This window comes from Hypanus sabinus, chromosome X1 (genome assembly GCF_030144855.1).
Source record: "Hypanus sabinus isolate sHypSab1 chromosome X1, sHypSab1.hap1, whole genome shotgun sequence".
Classification (NCBI taxonomy): Eukaryota; Metazoa; Chordata; class Chondrichthyes; order Myliobatiformes; family Dasyatidae; genus Hypanus; species Hypanus sabinus.
Window position 1 is genome coordinate 23953166 of NC_082738.1, and position 27336 is coordinate 23980501.

Sequence of the window (27336 nt, forward strand, 5' to 3'; positions counted from 1 at the left end):
TTTAAGTTTAAAAACTAGGTCACTTAAAGACAACAACAGGAAGTACTTCTTCAAATGAAGGCAAGTCTGAAACACTTTCCCTCAAAGCAGAGTCTGGGGTCAATTAAAAGTTCTAAAGCAAGGATATTTAGAGATGTAAAAGAAGGATAGGCAGGTAAATAATGAGGACACAGATCACACGATCTTATTGAATATGGGAAAGGCTTAGGGATATGAATAGTCAGATCAGATGCCCATGTAATCTAGGCTCATGTTTCATTGCAGCACTGGTAGAATCCTGCAGTTTATGGATGAGATGTTAAACCAAGGACTCAGCTGACAAAGTTGGCACATGAAAAGACTCCATGGTGCATCTGAAGAATACTGGAATTCTTGTGACTGGCCAATACATATCCCCTTAAATTGAGTGATTGTGTAGTTATTTTCTGATTGTTTTTTATGGGACTTGCTATATACAAGTTGCAGCTATAACAGTGACTATGCTTAAAGTGCTCATTAGTGGCAAAGCATTTTGAAATGCCCTGACATTGAGAAAAGCTATTTACCCTCCCCTTTCCTTAATTATATAGAACTGCAGTTGAATTTTGGATTATTTCTTAATTAAAGTGGAAATGACATTTTCATCTATCACACAAAAATCATGAAGACATCTTCAATCAAGAAACAGATCTTAAAAGCAACAAATATCCAAATGCCTTTGTGTTTACAATAATCACACCATTGCTTCTATTGCCTCGATTATTTTAATTATTCACTGGTTATGCCACATTGTTATGACATATCAATTTATTTCTGCTTTTTTACTCAAACACCTTTACATAAACTTTGCATCACACCTTTCTCACCCAAGTCTCAGCATACATTGTTCAATAAAAGCACCAGATACAAACAATGTAGAACAATGACAGCATTCATCACAATATTTGTCACTTTGACTTTAGAAGGACTTTCAGCAGAAACAAAAATTAATGGAGGCAAATAACAGCAACTCTCTCTCTCTCTCACCCAATGACACCAATTTGAAAAAACATGTTATAACCAACTCACACAAATTTGTGTGAACTACAGTTCCTGTGAAAAACAATAAAAAAGCAATTCAAGGGAATGATTCAGATGCATCAGATTATCTCTTCATTCAGCAAAACTTAAAGTTTTAACAAAGACCATACTTCAGAATTCATACATTAGAAAGACCTACCCATAAAATATGCAAATATGGAACTGGTTTGACACCTAAAGCAATAGAAATCAGGTTTTAATCACTGGAAGTTAAACTTTCAAATATTCCTCCATTCCTAAAGTCTATCAATGTTCCATATAAAGTAGTAATTGATGGGTGACATTGTGGATTATGAAGAGGAGCCTTCAGAGAGACAATGGACAGCGAAGTGAATGGGTGAGGACATGATAGCTGGAACACAATGTGGAAAATGTGACATCATCCACTTTGTAGAAATAGAACCGCAATTACTTAAATTGGAGCATATTGAAGGATGGTGCTCAGAGGAACCTGGGTGCTCACAAAGTCAATGTGCAAGCAAATCAAACAATTCAGAGGGTAAATAGCAAGTACTTAAAACTTCATGCAATGAACATGAGTAGACATATCTTACTAAAAATAACAGAGCCTTCGTGAAAGTGAATCTAGAATATTGTATGGGGGTCTGGTCCCCCTAACGAAGCAAAGTGTACTTACAATAAAAATACGCAAACAAGGTTCCGCAGAGTAATACATGGAATGAGCAGATAGAGGACAGAGGAAGATAGTTTGCCTTATGAGGAAATATTAAACAATCTGGGTCTATACCTTCACATCTAGAAAAATGAAAGTTAATCTCATTGAGACAAGATCCTTATGGGGCTTGACAAGGTGATAGGGTAAATGTGGGGATGACATCTCAGAAATAGGAGCAGGAGTCAGCCATCTGGGTCATCTACCTGTGCTTTAAATATATAACTTCAAGGCAGCTTTTACTGCTTCTCTGGGCAGAGAATTCCAGAGATTCAAAAGCAGTGTCTCCTCATCTCTGTCCTAAATCTATTCCCTTAAATTGTGAGACTACATCCCCTAGTTCTAGACTCACCTATCAGTGGAAGCAACTTTCTTACATCCTTCTTGTATAAAATTATGAACAGAATAGATGTTTCTACAAGATCCCATCTCATTCTTCTGAATTCTAGTGAGTGAAGTCCCAGCCAGCTCAATCCCTCCTCATAGGCTAATCCCCTCATCTTCAGGATCAACCTGGTGAACCTCGTCTGCACCACCTCCAAAGCAAGCATGTCTTTCCTCGAGGTAGGAGTCTAGAACTGCTCTCAGTACTCCAGATGCAGCCCCACCAGTACCCTAAGCAAAACACACAAGTGCTGGAGGAACACAGCAGGTCAGGCAGCATCTACGGAGAGGAATAAACATTTTATATACTTTCAATTATTACTGAAAATGAAATTACTGTATTATATTACACTTAAGTTCAAAGACCTATTATTAACTGCACTAGATTCAGTCCAATGCGGGTACAATTGAAGATTACCAGAAAAACTGCTCAGTCATCTTCTTGAAACGCTCCCCAAAGGAGAGATTAGATGAAAGATTACGTTGGCTCAAGTACAAATACTTCAACGCAAGCTATTATAACACTAGAAATGACAAGGCTAGGTGCTCACCTGTTAACACTTGGCTAGGAGGCAGAATATTTTAAAAATGTAATCATTCCGCTGCGCAATGGAGAATTTGTAAAAAGCAATTACTTTCAAACCGAGACAATCTAAAGTACACAGTTATCAGATGAAAATTGTAACTACAGATGAAAATTACTCTTCCTACATTACCACCATAGTTCCAATCTTTCTCGGTTAACCTTCCAACGCTCCCCAAACATGCAGCTTCCTTCTGTACTCATTCTGCTGAATGCTCCCTTTCGCAGCCTGTATTTCCCTGTTCCTATTCTTCCTCTGAGCCATCCCCAAACCTAACCCTACCACGATGGACCTAGGTACTTACCTCAGTTGTTGCCGTGGACAGGCCCTGTACACATGACCTTGTTCTTCGTCTCCTGGCGCGTGTGTTGCAGTGTCAGACTCTCAGCACAAATGATAGCCGCTGTCACCGTCACTGTTCACTCGGACCGAGAACACTTACTTCACGCTGTCAAGGAGGGAGTGGCTGTGGTTCGGAATAACTATTCACCCCTGACTGTCTCACTACCTGTACCAGTATCTGAAGTCTGATTGCTCCTTGCTCTCCGTGCCAAGTCTCTCTAACTCCTTTCCTTCGATCTCTTTTTCCGCCACTCCACTGTACTTCAGAATCCGTAAGACAGAACCCACCCTTCACCTTTTTTATTAGCGAATTCTAACGGAGTGTGTCCAATAGAAATACGAATTAAGGAATTGGCACTTTTTATTGGTCTTTCGCTATGTCAATCAAAAGAACCACGCCAGTTGTCCACGTGATCTCACGGAAAGGGGCGTGTTTGTGCGTCACGAGGAGGGAGCAGCCAGAAAAAGTAAACACTTGGTCAAGTCGGTGATGTTTGATAGTGGAAAGCTTATTGATACTCTATATTTGTGTCATATAGTACATCTTTCCATCTTTGAATGTAATTTCTTGGTATTTTGGTGTAAGTTTCAGTTTACAAACGATTAGATGCTGTTGCTACGCTGCACGCTGGGAGCTGTAGTTCCAGTTTAACGAGACGAATGTTTGCGAGCGTCGGGCGAATTCTCCCACACCAGGTTACCAACTCGACGTCAGTCCCTCAAAACTGTAGTGACAGATGACCCAGCAAGGGCAAAATAGAACTTCCAAGAAAAGCGGCGTACAGGCAGCCCCACCTCCTGCCCCCTGTAACAAAATCTACGCCCACCCTAAAAACCAGTCACAAACTGTTTATAAATATGCTGTTGCTGTTCCTAAAGAGTATGCTGCAAACAACAAGCCTCGGTGTTCTGGCGCACGTTTGGCCGAGCATAACATTAAACTCAGGAGTACGATAGCATTACAAAAGAAGACAATTACAGATGGTTCTTCCTTCGCCAATATGATTAAAACACGTCTTAAGTATAACGAGAGTAATATTTATGCATTATGGAAAAAACGAAATTCGATGTTTCGGGTTGCTCTTGCTGATTTCTTTTTAAATTTCTGATACCCTTAGCTTTAAAAAAGACAATTTGGTTAAAATCATACAGCTGGCTAACTCACTTTATAAACTACAGTGAGATTTACTACACTGAAGTTGACACTTTTTCAATAGCCGCTTTTTAAAATATGTACAAAAATACATATCTAAAATGACTGGTCTCAATCCAAACGTAGCAAGTTGTACACAGATGGTACCGCTTATAAACTATTTAGAGAGATGATTTTCGTTTTTGAATCGTACATTTTTTGTGTTTTTCACAGTTGGTCTACATGACATACCTCAGCATTATCAAAAAACAACTTGTATTTATATAGCATCGCAACCACCTCTGGGTTCCTCATTTGAGGGTTATCAAACAAAATTTGACACTGAATGAATTAGAGGAAGTAGGACAGGTGCTCAAATACTTAGTCAAAGAGCGAGGTGTTAAGGAGCCTCTTAAAGCTGAGAGTTTTGAAAGGGAGTTCTGCAGTAATTTGTGTTAGGACATTTGAATATTGCTAAACTCATGATTGAAAATACCCTCACTCATCCTCAATTTTTTTCATCTCCTGTACCCAAGGATTATCTTGACTACTTAAATTGACTTCCAGTGCTTTAGGATGATCTCAGCCTGTGAAGGACAGGAAAAGCAACTAAACTGCTGGCGATGTAACTTTTCTCACATATCAAACATCCTTGGGACCTTCACAGCTCCAGTGACCTGGGTTCAATTCTGACCTCTAGTGTTGTTCTTATGGAGTTTGTGTGTTCTCCCCATGACTGTTTGGGTTTTCCCTGGTTGTTCCAACTTCCTCCCAAAGGCATGTGGGTTGATGGGTTAGTTGGCCACCAAATTGCCACTTGTGTGTAGGTGAGTGGTAGAATCTGGAGGGAGTTGATGGGAACATGAGAAGAATAGGCTGAAGGGAACAACTAATGGGAAATAACAGCTGAAGACACCTACATCTACCTATAAATTCAGGCATGATCAAGAAGACTTAACTATATTGTGCAGGTAACACTAGATGAGTTAAGGTTGTAGGACTGGGGAAAATACTGCAATTGGAAAGGGGCAAAATCACAGACAGATTTGAAAACAGGACAATTTTAAAATTGAGGCATTAATTAAGTGTGCCAATTTTAGTCACCAAGGCACCATGCAACTGTAGGTTTCTTTGCTGGCTATGGTTTCATCTGTGCCCACTGACCTTCAGCCTAAGAAAGTATTTTTTGGGTATGAACCTAACTAACAATAAATATCAACAGCCTACAGGAAGATCCCAGCAGACCCTGATCCTCTTCTCACCTGTTATTCTCATACATGCACTTCCCAGAATGAAAATGAAATTTTGAATTGTAAGTCTGGTAAACGTACTCTTGAGATACTGACTCTACTGCTTCATCAACTAACTTGCTGACATTGAGAGAGAGTTTGTTGTTGAGGTAATACTCAGCCAGATTTTCAATCTCCCTGCTATATGCTGATTCTATTATTGTTATTGGATTTATTGAGTACTGTATTCCCATATGAAAATGAATCAAAGGGTTGTATTTGGTGACATATATGTACTTTGATAATACATCTACATCTACTTTGAACTCAACATGTACTGGTGATCAAACCCGGGAGCTTCAGAAGAGTTGAGGGTGTATATTCATTTACTATTATAACCTAGCCTTTTTACTATTTTTTTAGGATAATTTAAAATCATTCATATTAAACTTCCAAAAGACATTTCTGAAGGTGCCTCTTTATTAACCTAAATAAGGAATTGCCTGCTTAGGAAGATAAAATATGGCCAAATTTCAATCTGCAACTCCATGCTGAACTGATTTTATGGTCTACAGACTCACTTTCAAGGACTCTTTACAACTCATATTCTCAGCATAATTTTATTTGCACATTGTTTGTCAGTTTTTGTTAATGCATGATTGTTCAGAAAATTCTATTGTATTTCGTTTTTTCCTGTAAACACCCAAAGAAAATGAATCTCAAGTTAGTATAAGGTAATATATACATATTTTGATAATAAATTTTCTTATAGGTCTTACTGAAACTTAAAGGACTCTGAAATGGGGTGTGGAATTATACTTTTATAGAGAACTTATCTGTGACATTGACACTGTGTTTATGAGTTTTCAAATGTTATTCAGGGCTGCTATGAAGAATCTGCAGAAGCAAGATTACTACTCAGAAATATTAATCTTTTTTTCTTTCAAATACTGACCAACCAATGTTTTCAGTATTTTTGTCTGTCGAATGTATTTATATGGGATAATTAGGAAATGCAGAGTAACTAGCATAATGATTTTGTTTCTGTTATGTTCCCCCAAAATGTGGTACTGTCCAATATGATATTCTGTGCAAATTATGAATTGGGATCAAGAATAGACCACTTTTGTCTCCTGGATCTGCTCTACCATTCAATAAGATGATGTCTTATCTTGTACCATAGGTTCAATTCCCTACCAGATCTCATATCCATAGACTTCCTTAATGCCCAAAAAACTACAGACTTCAAGCTTGAATATACTTATACTCTATAATAAGTATCTTCAATAATATTATTGTCTATAATAAGCATTTGATTTCTTCAGCCCTCTGGTTTAGAGAATCCCACCGATTCACAGTCCTCTGTTTCAAATCAGTTTGCCAAATCTCAGTCCTAAATGCCGACCCCTTATGCTGAGACTATGCTCCCTAGTTCTTGACTTGCCAGTGAGAGACAACGGTCTCCTAGCAAATACCCTTTCAAACCATCTCAGACTTTTGTATATCTCAGTGAGATCTGTGAGAGCACAGCAACATGTATTGCAATTCATACTCTGTTGAGATCTACCCTCCTACTTAAACAATTCTATTCTTACTTGTGCAACTTTAAGACAATATTTCAAAAAGTTAAATATGATAGACTTCAATGAACTAAAGGATATAAACAGGATGGAACAGAAAGGTCAACAATGTTAACATGGTTCATAAATAAACAGAGGTCGATGAAAACATCTATGAAAGATTAAAGAAGGTGCTGAATTGTATCCTATGGAAATCACTACTTCCATTCAGTGTTTCTGATGTATAGGAATGCAGAAATCAAATAGCAAACTTTGCATCTAAGATTATCAAAGGACATACAGTGCACTAAATTGCAGAAAAGCTTGGATGACCAACTGGAAAGGCAGATGGGAAAATCACTTTAGTGCACTAAAATATGAAGTGTTGGATATTGGGTGGAAAAATATGTGTTATGAACATGCAGTACATGGAATGGAATTAGATATCTGCTGCTGCCTATAAGGAGTTTGCATGCTCTCCCTTGACTGCGTGGGTTTCCCCCCAAATTCCAAAGAAATACAGGTTAGTTGGTTACATGGGTATAATTGGGCACCACAGGCTGGTTGAGCTGGAAGGGCCAGTTACCGTGCTGCATGTCTAAGAATATTAGTACCGAACCTTCAGGTGGCATTAGACTTTCAATATACTGAAAATGCATTGAACTAGTTAAAAATGTACTTCAAGTGTGTGGTCTAACTAAGGGCAGATACAAGTTCATCACAATTTCTCTGCATTTTAGTTTTATCTCTCTGAAAATAAACTACAGTGTTTGATTCATGATTGTTATGGCCAGATTGATCTACTTTGTAACTTACTGTGACTCGTGTATTTGTCCTCTCTTCTCAGCCCGCAATTAGATTCTTATTTTACAAATGATATGTGATCTCCTTATTCATTTTACAAAAATGAATTACCTTGCATGTTTTAACATTGAAATTATTTTGCTATTTTTTGCCCATTTTGTACATTTGTTACTAGCTCAAATTTTGCAGGATGATGGTTGTGAAGATGTTTGTTTTCTTCACCATTACCCCGAGTAACTGAATGCAAAGTTTTGATATCCATTGTTGCTCAAATAAATATAGAAATTCTAAGAATTCTGTAAACATTTGCAGCTGGTCAACATGTTGCACTCTAATATTGAACTTTTTATGAAGTCCAAAGTTAAAAGCCCCACAGTTAAATGTTTGCACTTCTCATAAAACTCTCTATCAGTTCCGAGAAAGTGCAAAGGGCCTCTCTTCTTTGTTTGAATGGAAGAGAGTAACAGTGGGGAGTTTGGTAATGTAAACGATTTTTAGTTAAGTTTAAAAAAACTCAAAACTTTTAAAAATTTCTAATTAAATTTAATTTCATTAACATTTTATCATTAGCTGTTTTTAAGTTGTTTTTGCTTTCAATTTTAAATGTCTTTGATATTATTGAATGTCTCAGAAAGTAGAGTGGTTTTTCACAGTTTGACATTTCTATTTACTTTGAGGGCAAGATTTGTTTTGGCTGTCCCACATCCTGCCTTGTATGATGTGAAAGGTTATTTTGATGCACAGGGCTTCACTATGAAGAATCCTGCTTCCTCCTGCTGGGATGTGTGTCTAAGGTACGTTTGGAATTCTTTAGCAGTTTATGTAAGCTGATAATGCTCAATGCTGATCACAAAATCAGCCCTAATGTCTTGTAATTATTAAATTTGCTTTCTTCTCAGTGGTAGCTGTTTCTTTCAATGTAGATTTTCTACAAATATGATAAATTTTAAATTTTATTCTAAAGAATAAGTTGTTAATATAAATTGTAATAAGTAAAAGTGTCAGCATTGATCCTATGGGATCCCAGTTTCCACCTGCTATCATTCTGAATAGCTACCCATTAATTCTGCTTTCTCTCTTGTGGTCAGCTAGCCATGCATTCTGCAACATCTCTGGACTCTGCATGCTCTGATTTTATTTATTGATTAATATGCGGCACCCCACTGAAGACCTTTTGAAAATTACATATATTACATCTATTGCCTTACTTACTCTTTTGTACTACCTCATTAAAGAATTCAGTGAGATTAGACAATCAAGATTTTGTATTTCAAAATCCATGTATATAAATCAATATATTTTTAGTTTCTCAGTGGATTTCTACTTTAATGCAGATTCCATACTCTTTCTATCACTTAAAAGAAGTTGACTGGTCTATAGTTCCTCGATATGTTCTGTTTCCTTCTTAAATACAGTACTGTTCAAAAGTCTCAGGTGCATATATATAGCTAGGGTGCCTAAGGCTTTTGCACAGTACTGTAATTGTCCACGGAGAGTGAGCTTGTAAATCTGGCGGGAGCAAAGGATGTTGGGAATGGCGAGAGTGGAGTGCCACGGAAGGGGTGTGGAACAGATGCCAGAGAGGGGTGCTAGGAGCAAGGGTTGGCGTGGGTGCAGACACACCCAACCTCGAGACACCAAGCAAGGTCATTTGATTCCAAACAATTGGTTTATTGATCATTACAGATTGCCTCTCTGGTGCTTCCCACTTCCTCCCCTCTCCCTTCCCCTTTTCCCAACCATGATTCCCTTCTCACTGCCCCCTTCCCACTCTCAGTCCACAACTGAGACTCTTATCAGAATCACTCACATATGTCATGAAATTTATTTGTTTTGTTTTGCAGCAGCAGTACAGTGCAATAGATAAAATTATTACTGAGTAAAGTTCGAAGCACATATAAATAGCTGGGGTGTCTTAAGACTTTTGCACAGTACTGTATAGGTATAACGTTAGTCATTTATCAGTTATTTGACACCACACCCTCTTCTAACAGATTGTTTAATATGTGCAATAGTGTCTTTTTTACATTTTACCTTCATTCTTTTCAAATGCACACCTACAATCCATGCAACCAAGTGCTCATGTAATAGCTCTCTATTTATTTATTTCAGATACAGATATCTCATTATTGGCTCCTTTTTTAGAATCTGGACTATTCCATTTATGTGCCCTTAGATTTTTTTCACTACATTGATTTATGTTAGTAAATAATTTATTTGTTCCTTTTTTAACATCTACTAATCTTTTTTTATTTTCGTTGTTACACTTTTGTACTTCAAGTATGTCGTAGTCCTTACCTTCAGAATTTCCTTATCCGTATTGGATTCTCAGTCATGATTTTTCTATAGTTATATTTAATTTGTACATAGTTCATACTTTTATTTTGCAGTTTTTTTTGTAAGCTCTGTTGTATACAGTTTGAAATATTTTTCATTGTCGCCCTACATCGTTGTTTGCCAATATTGTTATTATTCTTATATCCTTGCTGACCGAAAATGCAGAGGAGGCTTGACCCAAAAGCAGAGCAGCAGAGACGATTCATCAGTGAGTGATAACTTTAATAATCAGCTGCAAAAGGGTCTCCTGAAGAAGGATCTCAGCTCGAAACATTGACTGTTTATTCATTTCCATAGATGCTGCCTGACCTGCTGAGTTGCTCTAGCATTTTGTGTGTGATGCAAAATAACAAGCCATGAGGGGCCAGAAAATGAGAGGGAACAGATAAAGAACTTCATAGGCACAAGGTAGTTTAAGGCTTGGAGCAACTGGTTGAAGATGGCTGGTTTGATGGGTGAACAAGGACTGTGGATGAGAGCTGGACTTAAACAGGCTGCAGGTGATGAGTTGGAAACAAGTGGCAGATGACTCCTGTTAGCTGGGTGGAGCCTGGAACATGTCCCCTCCTATGGCCAGCACCTGACAGCCCACGATGATCCAGGTGGGTCTGGTGGAACTCCTTGATGAGTTATGTATCCAAGATTAAATTGGATGGCACAAAGACCTCACCTCCCTTCCCAGTCCACCAGGTACTGCACACCCCATCCACAACAATGTGAATCCATCAACCAGTGGACTGTGTACACGGAACTACCATGCTAGGTTCTGGAGGTGCAGGATCAGGTGGGTTGAGTAATCCATGGACAACAGGCTTGAGGCAGGACACATGAAAGGTAGATTGCAACATGGAAACTTCTCCACTTGCTGATTGGCTCTTTCTGACTATCCATTGGTCTGGAGATGATAGTACAAACTCACTGAGGTGCAGAGGAGGGAGCAGAAGGCTTGTCAGAAGCGGGATATGAATTATCGGCTCCAATCCAACACAATACCCTGAGGGAAGCCATGGAGGTGAACTACATGGTGGAGAACCAGGTCCATCATCTCAGTGGCTGCTGTAAGTTTGGAGAGGGCAATGAATTGGGCCACTTTGGAGAACCAGTCCAGTGCTGCCATGATCACCATGGCCCCTTCAGAAGATGGCAAATCAGTGATGAAATCCATGGCAATGTGGGACCATGTGTGTTGAGGATCCGATGGGGACCAAGATACTCCAGAGAACCACTGGTGGAGGAGTTGGACTGGGCACGTTGAGGGCGGGCAGCAACAAACTGACGAACAGCTGTGATCATAGTGGGTTACCAGAACCAGCATTGCAGAAAATCCAGAGTCCATCATGCTTCTGATGGCTGGAGAGGGATGAGGAGTGGACCCACTGGAGTGTTTCAGAGTGCACGACCACCTATGGTTGTCAGGTGTGTTGGTTGGAACAGGCTCTTGCTGAACGGCTGGCAGATCTGATTCTCAAGATCCCTGATGATCGGGACAAGTTATCTGCGAGGATGGAATGATGGGCTGAGGGTCGATCTCCATTTTGGCTGTGTTGAACTGTTATGACAGGGTGTCCACCTTAGTGTTCTTGGAGCCAGCTCAGTAGGAGATGGTGAAGTTGAATTGCTTGAAGAAGAGGGCCCAGCAAGGCTGACGTGGGTTGAGTTGGTGGGTCTGTTGTATGGATATGAGGTTCTGGTGGTCAATCCAGATCAGGAAGGACTTGGTGTTTCCCATCAGCCATTCCTCTAAGGCCCATTTAATGGTGAGTAGCTCCCTGACTCATACTGCATAATGGCCCTGTGTAGAGTTGAACTTACACAAAAAAGGGTGTGTCTTCCCATCTGGTCCTTGCTGGGAGAGGATGATCCGGTGCCCACGTCAGGTGCATCAACTTTTACCAGGAAAGGCCCAGAGGGGTTCAGGTGGCATAGAATGGAAGTGGTGATGAAGCATCACTTGAGCTATTCAAAAGTGTGTATGCAGTAGAAGACCAGGTTATCTGTGAGATAGGTGATTTGGAAAGGGAGGTGAGAGGAGCGGCAATTTCTCTGTAGTTCCCGATGAAATGGCGGTAAAAGTTGTGGAAACATAAGAAGCGCTGTCGCTGTTTGAGGGAGAATAGTTGGGGTCGTAGTAGCCTATGGATGTTATGAATGGTGCCTTCCATTCATTCCCTTGGCAGATGCAGATCAGGTTGCTCCATAGATCTAGTTGTGATATTCCTGTGGGAGTATGGTGAGGTTGATGGTTCCTTCTGTCTCCACGGATTTGCAGGGTGAAGTCAACCAAGGTTGTAGGCAGGTAGTCCAACAGATGGGTCGCCAACTCAGCAGTGAATTGGATGACCAGGTGAAGTGGGGTCATGAGTGATGAGCCAGGGATAACCCAAGATGAGAGGAGTGCTGGGCCAGTTGACGAGGAGGAATTGGATGGACTCATGGTGCTTTCTGATGCTCATGTACACAGGCTCTGACCAATCCTAGACACCAAGGGACATCCATCAATTGCTGTGACACAGAAGGGTTGAGACAGTGGCCCAGTAGGGAGACACACAGAGTCCAGTCCAGAATCCATCAGAGAATCAGAATCAGGTTTATTATCATCGGCATATGTCATGAAATTTGATAACTAAGCAGCAGCAGTACAATGAAGAAGATGATAATGAAGTACATGATAATAAAGAAAGAAGAAAAAAGTAAATCAATTAAAGTAAGTAGTGCAAAGGTAATCTAGCCAATACTATTAAAGAGGATGCCAGAAGTTTCTTCAAAGGTGGTAATGGGGGACAAGGAGATGGCAGACGAACTGAATACGTATTTTACATCAGTCTTCACTGTGGAAGACACCAGTGGTCTGCCGGAAGTTTGATTGTCAGGGAGCAGAAGTGAGTTAAATTGCTATTAGTAGGGAGAAAGTTCTTGGGAAATTGAAAGGCTGAAGTCACCTGGACTAGATGGTATACACCCCAAGGTTCTGAAAGAGGTGGTTTTGGGGCACTTGGAAGCAAACATTAAAAATCGGCTGCAGTCAGCATGGTTTCCTTAAGGGGAGATTTTGCCTGACAAATCTGTTGGAATTCTTTGAAGAAATAACAAGCAAGATAGACAAAAGAGAATCTGTAGATGTTGTGGACTTGGATTTTCAGAAGGCCTTCATTGAAACCTATCAAATGGTGAAAGGCCTTGATAGAGTGGATGTGGAGAAGATGTTTCATATGGTGGGAGAGTCTAAGACCAGAGGACACAACCTCAGAGTAGAGGGGCATTCTTTTAGAATGGAGATGTGGAGGAATTTATTTAGCCAAAGAGTTGTGAGTCTGTGGAATTTGTTTTCACAGGCAGTTGTGGAGGCCAAGTCATCGGGCATATTTAAGGTAGAGGTTGATAGTTCCTTGATTAGTCAGAGCATGACGGGCAGGAGACTGGGGCTGAAAGGGAAAATGGATCAGCCATGATGAAATGGTGGAGTGGACCTGATGGGCCAAATGGCCTAATTCTGCTTCTGTATATCTTATTGAAACATAGGAAGCTGTTTAGTCAATTATTGGGTAGATCTGGGGTGCCTAGTTTGCAGGATATTCTGGCAGGGAGGGTTAAGTCACGTAGAGCCCTGGTGAATTTTTAAAATTAAGACAGGGTTGGGAGGCAGGATCTGATCCCCATCATGACTCCTGTCATACTCCATTACAGTACATGGCAGTAATGCACCTTCCTAATAGGAGTGAGCTTCCATTAGCATAAAAGAAGAAGAAAAACAGATATAGCCTTTGTGGTGATGTAGCTTAATGCTGTTAGGTAGGGTGTTTCAGGATTGAGATCCAAGGACAATGAAGGAGCAGAGATATATTTTCATGTCACATTGGACAGATAGTAGTATTTTATTTCAGTGTGCTTGTTGGCCTTGTCCTGTAGAGAGTAGAAGTCATGGGAGATGCTGTAGGAATAGCATGGCTGAGTAACTGCCATGTATTGTGTAAATGTTAGTGCACCAGTGATGGAGACAATAAATGTTTTGGGTAGTTAATGGAGTGCTGATCAAGTAGATTGCTTTGTTCTGGGTGATGTCAAGCTTGTTCAGCTGAGTTTTCTAGTCAATAGTGATCCTCAGGACATTCCTAGTGATGGATTTTGCAGTGGTTATACCATTAAATTTTGAAGGTAAGTGTTTAGACTCATTGTCATTGTCTGGCATATGCGTAGTGTGAATGGTCATATCTCAGATCAAGCCAAATATTGTCTCGATCTCACTGCAGGTGAGCACAAACTTCTTCATACTGACCTGTGTGCAATTGTTGATGAACGTCTTCACTTCTGATCTTCTGGTGGAAGGGAGGCTATTGATAAAGCTGTGATCTGCTGGCAGGATGATTGACCTTCAACAACCACAATCATCTTTTTTGTGTGAAGTTTAACAATAGCCTGTCAAGAGCATTTCAATTGATTTCTTTGAAGCTTTTTTTTCCTTGGGCATTTGCTGCCATACTGAAGAAATGTAATATTGATGCCCAAGGCAATCATTCAACCTTCATGGGTTGAAACAGAGTTTAATGCCCATCCCTAATTTCCTTTGAACTGAGTGGCTTGCTGGGCCATTTCAGAGACTTTTCAGAGCTGATTAGTGTTAATCTGAACTCAAATGGAGCCAAGGTAAGAAAGCAGGTTTTTTTTCCCCCTAAAGGACACTGGGGAATTTTGGTAAAGGTAAAGGTCACGGAGCTGTGATCACTGCCTCTGAAATGCTCACTTACTGAGAGATCTGACACCTGACCTGGTTCATTGCCTAGCACCGGATCCAGAATGGCCTCTCCTCTCGTCGACCTGTCTATATATTGTGTCAGGAATCTTTCCTGGACACACCTAACAAATTCTGCCCCATCTAAATCTTTTGCACTAAGGAGGTGCCAATCAATGTTAGGGAAGTTTAAATCATCCATGACAATAACACTGTATTTTTGCACCTTTCCAAAATCTGCCTCATGATCTGCTCCTTAGTGCGTCTGTTGCTATTGGTGGTGGGGGGATGTCTAAAGAATGCTCCCAATAGAGTGATTGTTCCCTTCCTGTTTCTGACCTCCACCAAAACCGAATCTGTAAATAATCCCTCCACGTCAACCTTCCTTTCTGCAGCTGTTATACTATTTGTCCACCTCTTGTACTCACCTCCCTGTCCCTTTTGTAACATCTAAACCCTGGAACATCCAGCAGGCATTCCTGCCCTTGTGGGAATTTGCCTTTTACTGCTTAACACAAATATAATTCTATATTGTGGGTTCGCCAGGTTGGTGCCTCATTTTAGGTGCATTTTGGTGTTGCTCCTGGAATACTCTTTTGCACTCCTCAGTGAACCAGGAGATGGTTGATTGGCTTGGAATATACCAGCTCTTGGTGTTAAAGATTAGGGTAACAATAACATACAGCACTTCATGGATGCCCAGTTTTGAATTGCTAAATCCGTTCTGAATCTTCATTGTGTCCATGTGACACAATGAAGGGCATTACAGGAGAATGCAGATGCTGAAATCTGAAGCAACAAACAATGCTCTGGAGGAACTTGGCAGGTTGAGCAGCAACTGCGGGAGGAAAGAAACTGTCAACATTTTGGGTTGAAATCGTGCATCAGGACTGAGAGTAGAGAGGCGAGATGGCCAGCCGAGAAGTGGAATGACGGGTGTCCTCAGTGTACAGATAAAACTTCATCTCCACAGTGAGTGTGCAGTAGTCACTCATTTGCGTTAGTTTGGTGAGGATGAGCTCAAATAATGTTTTCCCTTGTATTGGTTCACTCACTACATGCCACCGGCCCAATCTGGTTGCCACACCCTTCAGGACATCAGTCTATGGTGCTACTACATATAGACTTTTGGTGATGGACATTGAAAACCCCAACCCAGAGTACAATCTGATACCTTGCTACTCTTAATATTTTTCCCCAAATGTTGTTTATTGGGGAGGAATATTGATTCATCAGCTGAGTTAGGGCTGTAGATAGTACTCAGGAGCAAGTTTCCTTAACTGATGCCATGTTAATATTAAGGATTCCAGGACAACTCTCAACCATGCACCACTGTGCTGAGACCTTTTGAGAGTTGGGACATCACCAAGGATCATAATGAAGGTGACCAGGTCATTATAAAAGGTATGGTTCTGTGTGGATATTAACGCCAAATTATTGTTTAAGCATTAAGTGGGAAACATTCAGTTTGATGCAAGTTCTAGAAGGTAATGAGAAGAATTTTACAGGGATATTGAGGTGGGGTGTGTCTTTGTCAGTATTGAATGGTATGCCGAGTTTGGTGCTGGGTAGTCCATCTGTTTTTACTCCTTTTTTTCTTATTTAGTACAGCTAATTGTTTAGCACAACTAAATGATTTGCTGACCTTTTCTAAGTGCAGTTAAGAATCAGCCATAATGCTTATCACATGGTATCTGTAGTCACACAGGACACATTTTCTTCCCTAACAAGAGAAAATCTGCAGATGCTGGAAATCTGAGCAACACCCACAAAATGCTGGAGGAACTCAGCAGGCCAGGAAGTATCTGTGGAAAAAAAAAGTACAGTCGATGTTTCGGGAGGGGGTTATCAACCTGAAACGTTAGCTCTGTTTCTTGCCACAGATACTGTCTGGCCCATGGGGAATTTTAGTTTCAAGTTTCCAACATCTGGATTTGTTTGGTGTTTAATTCCTGGTCAGTTGTGAGGCAATGCAATTTGACTACTCTTCACAGATGCTGCCTGATCTGTTGACCTTTTCCAGCATTCTCCTCTGCTTCAGATTTCTAGTAACTGCTATATTCTGTATCACTTACCACTGTCTGTGAATTCTATTTCAGTCTCGCATATGGCTGTGCTACTCCTGCCCATTCCCATGATGATATTTGTAACTTTCGAGCACCGTTATTGTGCCTCCCCTTTTTCCTATCTTATGATTTCTAAATTTATTATGTCCTGCAATGCTAAATTCCCAGTAATTGTTTCCCCTGTAGCCACAAATCAGTTTCCCTGCTATGTATGTAGTTCATTACAACAGCTTTCCTGTTTTATTACAGACAATGCGTACATTGCTTTACAGGGAGTTTGATTTATTTTAATAGCAGTTTCTTTCACTTTATTTCCAACCATCATTTCACTCTTTTGTTCCTTAAGTCTATTTATTCCCTGACTATTTACATTCTACTCCAGTATAGTCAGTCCAAAACTCTCCTTTCTAACTATATTTAAACTCACTTCATTTCTTGTCAATCCCTCCTCATGTCTTACTGTTAAGTCCCTTGCTACTTCTGCATTTAGCGTTTCTGCTTGGACTTTGGTTACACTCTGATTCAGGTGGGACCCATACTGTGCAATTCCAGTACTAATGCCAATGTCTCACATCAGCCCTTAAGCTATAAACTAGACTGACCTGTCTGTCTCTCTGCCAATTTACATATGGTTCAATCAATAATCCCAAGATTATTATCTTTGGGTTTCTGCTTTTTAATTAAGTTTCTAAACCCAGCAATATGTCCTACCTCTTTCTACGTGCAATATTTTTACAATATACACATAGTGGCCCCTTTAGTGGTACCCTAATAACTAATAAGTGGCCACTGAGTGTATGTGTGTGGACTTTTGCTGCTGTAGCACACCCATTTCAAGGTTCGACATGTGCATTCAGAGAAGCTCTTCTGCACGCCACTGATGTCACACATGGTTATTTGAGTTACTGTCACCTTCCTGTCAGCTTGAGCCAGTCTGGCCATTCTCCTCTGACCTCTCTCATTTACACCCACATAACTGCCACTCGCTGGATGTTTTGTTATTTTTCGCACCATTCTATAAACTCCAGCGACTGTTGTGCTTGAAACAGATCAGCAGTTTGTGAGAAACTCAAATCACCCTGTCTGGCACCAACAAACATTCCACGGTCAAAGTCACTTAGATCACATTTCTTCCCCATTCTGATGTTTGCCCTAATTGACATTTGAATCTCTTGACCATGTCTACATGCTTTTATGCATTCAGTTGATGGTACATGATTGGCTGATGAAATATTTACCTTAACGAGCAGGTGTACAGGTGTACCTAATAAAGTTATCACTGAATATTCACCCAATCTTTCCCAAATTCACCTCGAACCACCTCAAGAAATCATTTACCCTGGAACTGAGTAGACAATACACACTTATGAGAATTTTGCTTGTGAATGCAGAAGACACTATCCGTACTTCTAATGAAAATTCTTTATCACCTTTATGCTCTTTATGTTCAGTTATGCTCTTCCTTTTCTTGGAATGCATTTGAGTCATGGAGACTTATTTTACTTTGTGAACATCACTGTAATTTTCCCCCATACTTAGAATGTTCATATTGTACCTGTTGAATAGGACTATTGTTTTTGTGACCTCTTCTCAACTAGTAATTCCCTTCCATTTGACTCCACCTTAGTCACACTAGCCATTCCTGAAACCTGTACTCTGGGATGTGACCCTGAGGTGGAGTGGCAAGGTAGAGTTAATGCTTACAGATGTGCAAATCTGAGACCGTATTATTATTCACAAAGCTCATATACCACATTTCCACTCTGTTGTCTTCCCTATTATTTTGTCAACTTATTAACTTGTATATTTATAGGCCAAATTAAAATTAGTAGATAACTTTTGTTTAAAGATGCAAATTACTTACTATTTATATGCATGGCCTTAGAACTCCTGTGCTCACCAAAAATCCACTTTTATAGATTTACCTTACCTTTACTTTATTGCCTTTTCTTTATAAACTATTCAGCCCAGTTTTATTCTCTTGCTCTTTTTGAGCTTTTTTTTATATACTATTTATTAATTTGAATATTTGAATAATTCATCACTCTTCAATTGTGCTGATTATGAAATGACTGTGATATTTCTTTGTGTTTAATCATGACAGATTTCCTCCTCAAACTCGTTCTGATTCCTGCTCTTTTTAACTGCTGTGCTGCACGGTTGAAGATCTCCTTCTTCAACTTTGTATTCACTACTGATTCCACTGGCCATGCCAGCATTCATTGGCCATCCCTAAGTGCCCCTTGAGAAGGTGGAGGTGAGCTGCCGCCTTGAACCAATGCAGTCCTTCAGCTGAAAGTGCTCCCATGGAGCTGTTGGGGAGGGAGTTCCAGGTTTTGAACTCAGCGATGAAGAAGGAAATGTGACATATTACCAGGTGTGACTTTTAGAGGAACCTGCAGGCAGCAGTGTTCATGTATGCCTGCTGCCCTGACATTCTTCATGGTTGAGATCAAAGGTTTGGGAGGCGTAGTCAGAGTAACCTGGGCAACAAACAACAGTTTTCTAGATGTCACACTATGGACGCTATACATCAATGAAAGAGTGAATGCTTATACTAAAGGCAGAATATCAGTTAAGCATCTTGCTTTGTCATGGAAGACTTTGAGCTTCATTTGTGTTGTTGGAATTGTATCCATCCAGGCAAGTAGAGAGTATTCCATCACACACTTGACTTGTGCCTTGTAGAAGATGAAAAGTCATTTGTTTATGCACTTGTTAACTACTAACCTGCCCTTGCATTAATCCAATTCCTGTTCTGAAGCTAAAGTTTTTTTTTGTTAAATTGCTTTGTTTCTCACCCTTAAAGTGTCACGGCCCCGGCTCTTAAATTCGTTGAGTTCATGCTGTAATTCTAGATCCCATTCTGATACTACAACCATTCTCACTCATAAACTACTCGAGTTCTTGTTCTTAGACCTTCCACCTGCATTCTTGCTTTTAAACAACTCCAGTCCCTGCACTGACTGCACACTAAAGCTCACATTTAAACTTACTTTGATTCCTATTCTTAAACTCCTCCATTTCCCACTTTTAAACTACTCTATTTTCCACATTTAACTCTTAGAACAACTATGGTTCCTGCTCTTAATTTAGTCCAATTACAATTCTTGAATTACTTCAATTCCTAAACTGCACAGATTTCTGTACTTAATCTAATTGTGTTAACATGGAAACATAGAAAACCTACAGCACAATACAGGCCCTTTGGCTCACAAGGTTGTGCCGAACATGTCCCTACCCTAGAAATTACTAGGCTTACCTATAACCCTCTATTTTTTTAAGCTCCATGTACTTATCCAAAAATCTCTTAAAAGACCTTGTCATATCCGCCTCCACCACCTTCGCTGGCAGCCCATTCTACGCACTCACCACTCTCTGAGTAAAAAACTGACCCCTGGCACCTCCTCTGTACCTCCTCCCCAGCACCTTAAACCTATGTCCTCTTGTGGCAACCATTTCAGCCCTGGGAGAAGCCTCTGACTGGAGACTCCGCCTACTGTCTAATGGAGTGATACACAGATTTGTGTGGCTGCAATTAATTCTTCCTTTTCCCCAGTTTAAACTTTGAATTTTTTAACTTCTATTCATCAGATCTTAGAGGGGAATAGTTGTTACTATGTCACAATCTTTAAGAAGTGGAAAGCAGCTTCCTGAATCCAGCAATAGAAAGGGAAACAAATCAGAGGAAACACCAGCTTGGGCTGAGCGTCTAGAACATTCGCTGATGGGTCTCGACAAGAAGATAGACAACAACATGATAAAACTTGATGCTACCTCTTCTGAGATGAAGTCATTACGAGAGAGTTTTCAATTTGTGCAGGAAAATATTATTTCCCTGAATTCTGAACTTAAAGAGGCGAAGCGTCAAATTGCGGAGGTTTCAGCTCGCTTGGAAAAGTCTCAACAGAAGATTATCGATTTGGAAGCAAGATCTTGTCGGAATAAAATTCAAATTGTTGGATTGAAGGAAGGATCTGAGACTGGAGATTTATTAGACTATTTTGCTAACTTGTTTCAATTTCTGTTTCTGGATATTTTACCTCAATCTCCTGACATCGAAAGAGCGCTTAGGATTTTCACTTGGAAATCTTGGAACCTGGATAAACCAAGGTCAGTTTTGGTCTGTTTCTTCGTTTTAAAGTTAAAGACTAAATCATAAAATATGCAAGGAAACACAAGAGTTTTTAAATTTAAAGGCTCCAAGATTCGTTTTTATGAAGATTATCCATGGGAAGTTATGGACCTGCAGTCTAAATTCGTTCCAACCATGAAGTTAGCCTATGATAAGGGATTATTCCCATCACTTCACTATCCAGCCTGATTAAAATTATTTCCCAACAACTCCACATGTTTTTCTGGACCCCAAAGAGCCATTGGACTATGTTAACTCTATTCTGGTTGTAGCTGAGGTTTGAATGGTTTTAGGTCTGCTGAATAATTGTTATTTTGGAAAGAAGGTAAGCCTTGAATATTTGTGATTTGCTTAAGATGTCCTTTGATCGATCGACCATTTAAAAAAGATGTGAACTTTTTGATGTGAATGATGAATGACTTTTCCGAAATCGGTTTAGTCTACTGAGCGAATTAACACAACGGACCGATTGTTTGATTATTTGTTTTTATCCTCCTTTTTTTCATTAATTAAGTGATAGTTTCCATAGTTCATAAGGTCTTTTTCTTATATATATCTATATATATATATAGTTGGGTGTGCTTAGTCAATAGATAATTAGTTTTTTTTTAAAACAGTTTTTCATTGGGCATGTCAGTTAAATGGAAAATGGTGTCTATTTTTCTTCACCAGAGATTACATAGGCATTTTTCTCTTTGTTTAATTTTATTGTTTTAGCGCCTTTGGAGATTGTTTCTGCATCCCCCAGCTTGTTTTTAAGTATTAAGTATAAACATTTTTTTTCTCTCTGAACTTTTATGCTGGATACGGGGAGCCAGATGTTGTAGCAATACTGCACACCCCAGCCCCTTTGGCCCATGATGTTCTGCTCACCTTTCAATCTACTTCATGATCAATCTAATGCTTCCGTCCTGTAGAGAATTCCATTCGTCTTTCATTATGAGCCTATCTAGGAGTTTCTTAAATGTCCTTACTGTGTCTGCCTCTCACTAGCCATGGCAGATCCTTCCATGTACCCACTGGTCTGTGAAAAAAAATCTCTGAGATCCCTATACTTTCTTCTGATCACCGTAAAATTGTGCCCCGATTCTCTCAGCTGGGAATCTGTTCCATGTTTTAATGATTACTCAGCCTCACCAGTGTCCATTTTTCCAGCACAATAATACTCTGAAGCAATGGAAGGCATCAAAGCAAATTGATATTTAAATTGCATATATATCACTTAGAAGCAAAGCCTGTAAGTGGGCAGAAGAACCAGTTAACATGACTTGATATGGTGGTGTGTTGCTTTGTGGTGTTTGGCTTTTTATATTTAGCAAAATATTTTTTTTTCCTTTGCAGGGCTTTTCTATTTTAGGGCTGAATGTTGTATTTTTTTTGTAACTGGGGGGAGGAATTAAGGAAAGCTTTTTAAAACCACTATTATAAAATGGGCAGCTCATGGAGTCTCTCTTTTTTCCTCTATGGGGATGCATTTTGGCTTTTTTTTGCTGAATTTCAGGCTTTTTGGGGTAGTGGGAGGATTGGGGCTAGTTTTGATTTATAGGATTAACTGTAAGATTAATTTTAGTTTTCTTTTTTGTATTTTTTTTCACATTATGGAATTCCGGAGCATGCATGTCTAGTATATGGTTATACTTATCATCGCCAGTTTTGATTAGCCCGTGCTGGTATGCATGTATTTATGTGTTAAATAATTTTTATTTACAGTAACAAAACAGATAAACGTTATAAGTTAGAACGTACGTGGTTGGAATCATCCTATTAAGCGAAAGAAAACTTCTAAAATCTTTAATCGATTCCAAGCTGATATAATTTTTGCTCAAGAAACACATATCAAAACAGGTGATCAAAATAGATCTTTTAAAATGTGGTAGGGCCTTCAATTTCACGCTACTTGTCAAAATAAAACAAAGGGAGTATCTATTTTTATTTAATCTAATATTTTATTTATCCAAGAAGACATTGTGTCAGATATTAATGGTAGATTTTTAATTGTTAAAGGAACAATTTGTAATAGAAAAATTGTTCTGGTTAACCTATATGGACCTAATGTAGATGATCCTTCTTTTTAAAAAAATGTATTTGCTTTATTGCTGGATTTAAATGAATATATGTTGTTAATGGGTGGTGTTTTCAACTGTTGTTTAAATCCTTTGATTGACAAGAGTTCAACCAATCAGTGGCTTCCGAGTTGTTCTACATCACTTATTAATTCTTTTTAACTTGATTTTGGCTTGGTTGAAATTTGGAGACATTTACATCCTAATGATTGAGATTATCCTTTTTTCTCACATGTTCACAAAAAATATTCGAGAATTGATTACTTTATAGCTGATCCCTGATTTTTGTCCAAAGTCCAGAAATGTGAATATGAAAAATTGCTCTCTTCATATATGTTGGAAATGCTTAAAGATTCTTTTTTGATAGGGAGTTACCTCCCACATTTTATGAAGCTTCTATTTCTTTAATTCTACTGACAGTGCTTCATATAGACTTATTTCATTATTAAATGTGGATGCTAAAATTCTTTCAAAAATAATGGCTAATCGGCTAGAGAACTTCATATCTAAAATTATCTCTCAAGACCAAACAGGTTTTGTAAAGGGCCGTTATTCCTTCTCTAGTGTTCGGAAACTGTTAAATATTATATATTTATCCTTTTCTAAGACTCCCCAATGTGTTGTCTCTCTTGACGCTGAAAAGGCATTTGACAGAGTTGCATGGAAATACTTATTTAATGTTTTAGAGAAATTCAGCTTTGGTATTAATTTTAATAAGTGGATTAGAATGATATATTGCTACTGTTATTTCTAATAATTGCAGATCTCCTTTTTCTGAGCTTTCATGGGGTACGAGACAAGGATGTCCGTTAAGTCCTTTGTTATTTAATTTGGTGCTGGACCCCTTGGCTATTGCACTTCGTGAAGCTAAAGATATCCATGGAATTCTCATAAATGGGACTGTTCATAAGATCTCCCTTTATGCTGACGATCTCTTAGTTTATATTTCGAATCCTGAAGAATCCATTCCTAGTTTATTGAAACTATTAAATGATTTTGGAAAGTTTTCGGGATATAAACTAAACCTTCATAAAAGTGAATTATTTCCCCTAAATGACTCTGCTTCTATATATGATGACATTCCTTTTAGAGTTACAGACTCATTTAAATATTTAGGTATTATTATCACTAAAAATCATGAAGACCTTTATAAAGCTAATTTGGTTCCTTTAGTGGATTTTATGAAGCAATTATTTTGTAGATGGAATCCACTTACACTTTCATTAGCTGGCCAAATTCATGCAGTTAAAATGATGATTTTTACCAAAATTTTTATATGTATTTCAAAATATCCCTATTTTTTTAACTAAGAAGTTTTTCGATCAGGTTGACTCTATTATTTCATCTTTTGTTTGGAATAATAAAAGACCAAGAATTGGTAAATATCATTTACAAAAATTTTAAAAAGATGGAGGTCTTGCTTTGCCTAATTTAAGAATGTATTGTTGGGCTGTTAATATACATTATATGTGTTTTTGGTTATATTGGGCTGATTTGGAATTGAATGCTGTGAAACAGTTTCACTTAACCTCATTATTAGGAGCTTCTCTACCTATACAACTGGTCAAAATTACTAATTTAAATTTATATCCTGTGATTAAGCAGTCATTACAAATTTGGTTCCAGTTTCGTATTTTTTTAAATCTCAAAAAATTTAAACTTTTTAGTTTAATTTAATTGAAATTATTTATTTAAACCTTCATTAAGTGATCCTGCCTTTCTTCTTTGGCAGAATAAATGAGTTTATTCCTTCACGGATCTGTTCCAAGATGGCCGATTGATGTCTTTTGAGAAATTAGTAACTAAATACTCACTCTCGTATTCACATTTCCTGCAATATCTTCAGGTCAGACACTTCTTACAAAAATACTTAAGTAATTTTCCATATATACAAGATTCTGACCTGTTATATTATTTTAAAAATGAATCCTTTAGTGAAGGGGTTTATTGGGAAAATTTATAATTTATTGTTACAACAGTACAATTACCCTTCACTTAAGATTAAGCAAGATTGGGAGAGAGAGCTTAACATGACCCTGATAACAGAAGATTGGTTACGGATTTTGAAGTTGGTTAACTCTTCTTCGATTTGTGCCAGTCACTCTTTAATTCAATTTAAAATTGTACATTGTTACTATTTGACAAAGGAGAGACTGTCTAAAATGCTTCCTAATGTTGATAGTCAGTGTGACAGATGACAGCCACATTAACACCTATGCTTTGGTCATGTTCTGTATTGAAACATGTTTGGAAGTCTATTTTCTCTACAATTTCTAAAGTTTAAAAAATTAATTTACAGTTTTATTTGGTATAATTGCTCAATATATTCATGGTATTTCTCCATCAGACCAACATGTAATTGCATTTGTCACATTATTGGCCAGAAGGGCTATTTTGTTGAAATGGAAAGATGCTTCTGCTCTTACTTTGATACAATGATTTTCTCAGGTGATGCTATGTCTTTGTTTGGAGAAAATCAGAAGTCGAACTTTTGATCCTCGGTTTGATTTTGAGAAAAGTTGGGGTTCATTCGCCCATTACTATCATCTGATTTAATTAATATGGTTTCCTTCTGATTTTGCTTTAAGAGGATTTGAGTTGGTGGACTGATTTTTTTAAAAATGGAAGCTTGTATGATGTATAGCTCCGGGGTTGTGCTCCCAACCAGTTAGTAGGGGTTTTTTTTCCCAGTTAGTTAGTAGGGATTCTTTTTTTTCCTTTCAAAAATATTCTTAACACTTTATTTTTTCATATTATTGCTTAGCTTTGTTAATCAGTTATTTGCTAATTTAATTCTTTATTGTACATAATGACATAATGTATCTTATTTTGTTGATCTTCAATTAATAAAAAAAGATTTTAAAATGAGAAGTCTCTGACTATCCACACGATCAACGCCTCTCAACATCTTATACACTTCTATCAGGTCACCTCTCATCCTCCGTTGCTCCAAGGAGAAAAGGCCGAGTTCACTCAACCTATCCTCATAAGAAATGCTCCCCAATCCAGGCAACATCCTTGTAAATCTCCTCTGCACCCTTTCTATGGCTTCCACATCCTTCCTGTAGTGAGGCGACCAAAACTGAGCACTGTACTCCAAGTAGAGTCTGACCAGTATTCCTGCTTCTAAAGTACTACGGTTCATGATTTTAAGCTAATCCTGCATTCATCTTCTCCAATATTTGCTCTTAAGCTTCTACAGTTCCTTATCTAATGTACACTGGATCCCACTCTTAAACCTCCCTGCTTGTAACATTTAAATGACATTAGATTTTGTTCTTAAACTACTCCAGTTCTTGTTCTTAAATTACTCCAGTTTCTATTCTTAAACTACTCTAGTTTCCAGTTTAATCTTCACCAGTTCTTGCTCTTAAGATGCTCTAGACCCTGTACTGTGCTATTTCAATTAGTGATGGAAGGGTGTCATTCTGGCTGGAGGTCTGTGACCAGATGTGCTCCACAGTAATGAGAGATAGGATCCCTGTTGTTTGTGATGACTTGGATGAAAATATAAATGGGTTGGTTAGTGAGTTTTGCAGAAAACACAAACACAAAAATTGGTCGAGTGTAGACAGTGAAGAAGGTTATTGAAGGATATAAATCAGTTATAGTTATGGGCAGTGAAATGACAGAGTTTAATCTGAGTAAGTGTGTATGTGTTGCCCTTTGGGATGTCAAATGTGAGGGAAAACTGTACAGTTAATGGCAATATCCTTAACAGCATGAATGTATGGATGAATTTTGGGGTCTAAGCCCATAGCTCCTGAAAGTGGCAATGCAGATAGATGGAATGGTAAAGTAGGCATATGGCATGTTGCCTTCATCCATCATGGCATAGAGTATAGGAGTCAGAAAGTCATAATGTAGTTGTATAAAACTTTGGTTAGGCTGCACTTGGAGTATTGTGTGCAGTTCTGGTTGCCCCATTACAGGAAAGAGCAGAGGCTTTGGAGAAAGTGCAGCAGAGCTTTACCAAGATCTGCCAGCATTAGAAGGTATGAGCTATAAAGAGAGGCTAGACAAATTTGGATTATTTTTTCCTGAAGAGTCAGAGGCTAAGGGGATATCTGAGAAGTTTATAAAATTATGAGAGGCATAAATTGGATAGATAGCCAGAATCTTGTACCCAGTTTAGAAAGGTTGAATATTAGAGGAGTAGCTTTAAGGTGAGAGGGGAAAAGTTTCAAGGGGATGTGCAGGTCAAGGTTTTTTTTACACTAAGTTTGGTGGGTGCCTGGAACAG

General features: G+C 38.7%; 1 protein-coding gene and 1 long non-coding RNA gene across 6 annotated transcripts in view; one reads left to right on the top strand and one right to left on the bottom strand.

The window, feature by feature from the left end:
- LOC132384700 (vitamin D3 receptor-like) overlaps positions 1-3298 on the bottom strand; it is a 211624-nt gene extending 208326 nt beyond the window's left edge. For all 3 annotated transcript variants that reach the window (XM_059956074.1, XM_059956072.1, XM_059956073.1), the window contains exon 1: positions 3005-3298. The gene's annotated coding sequence lies outside the window, so the exon portion shown is untranslated. The remainder of the gene's footprint in view (positions 1-3004) is intronic.
- Positions 3299-3438: 140 nt separating this feature from the next.
- Positions 3439-27336, top strand: part of LOC132384706 (uncharacterized) — a 40094-nt gene continuing 16196 nt past the window's right edge. The window contains exons 1-4 of one of the 3 annotated variants that reach the window (XR_009508992.1): positions 3439-3509; positions 8444-8560; positions 20490-21008; positions 24826-24939. This is a non-coding gene — a long non-coding RNA (uncharacterized LOC132384706). The remainder of the gene's footprint in view (positions 3510-8443; positions 8561-20489; positions 21009-24825; positions 24940-27336) is intronic. The other 2 variants (XR_009508993.1, XR_009508994.1) reach the window with 2 other exon arrangements.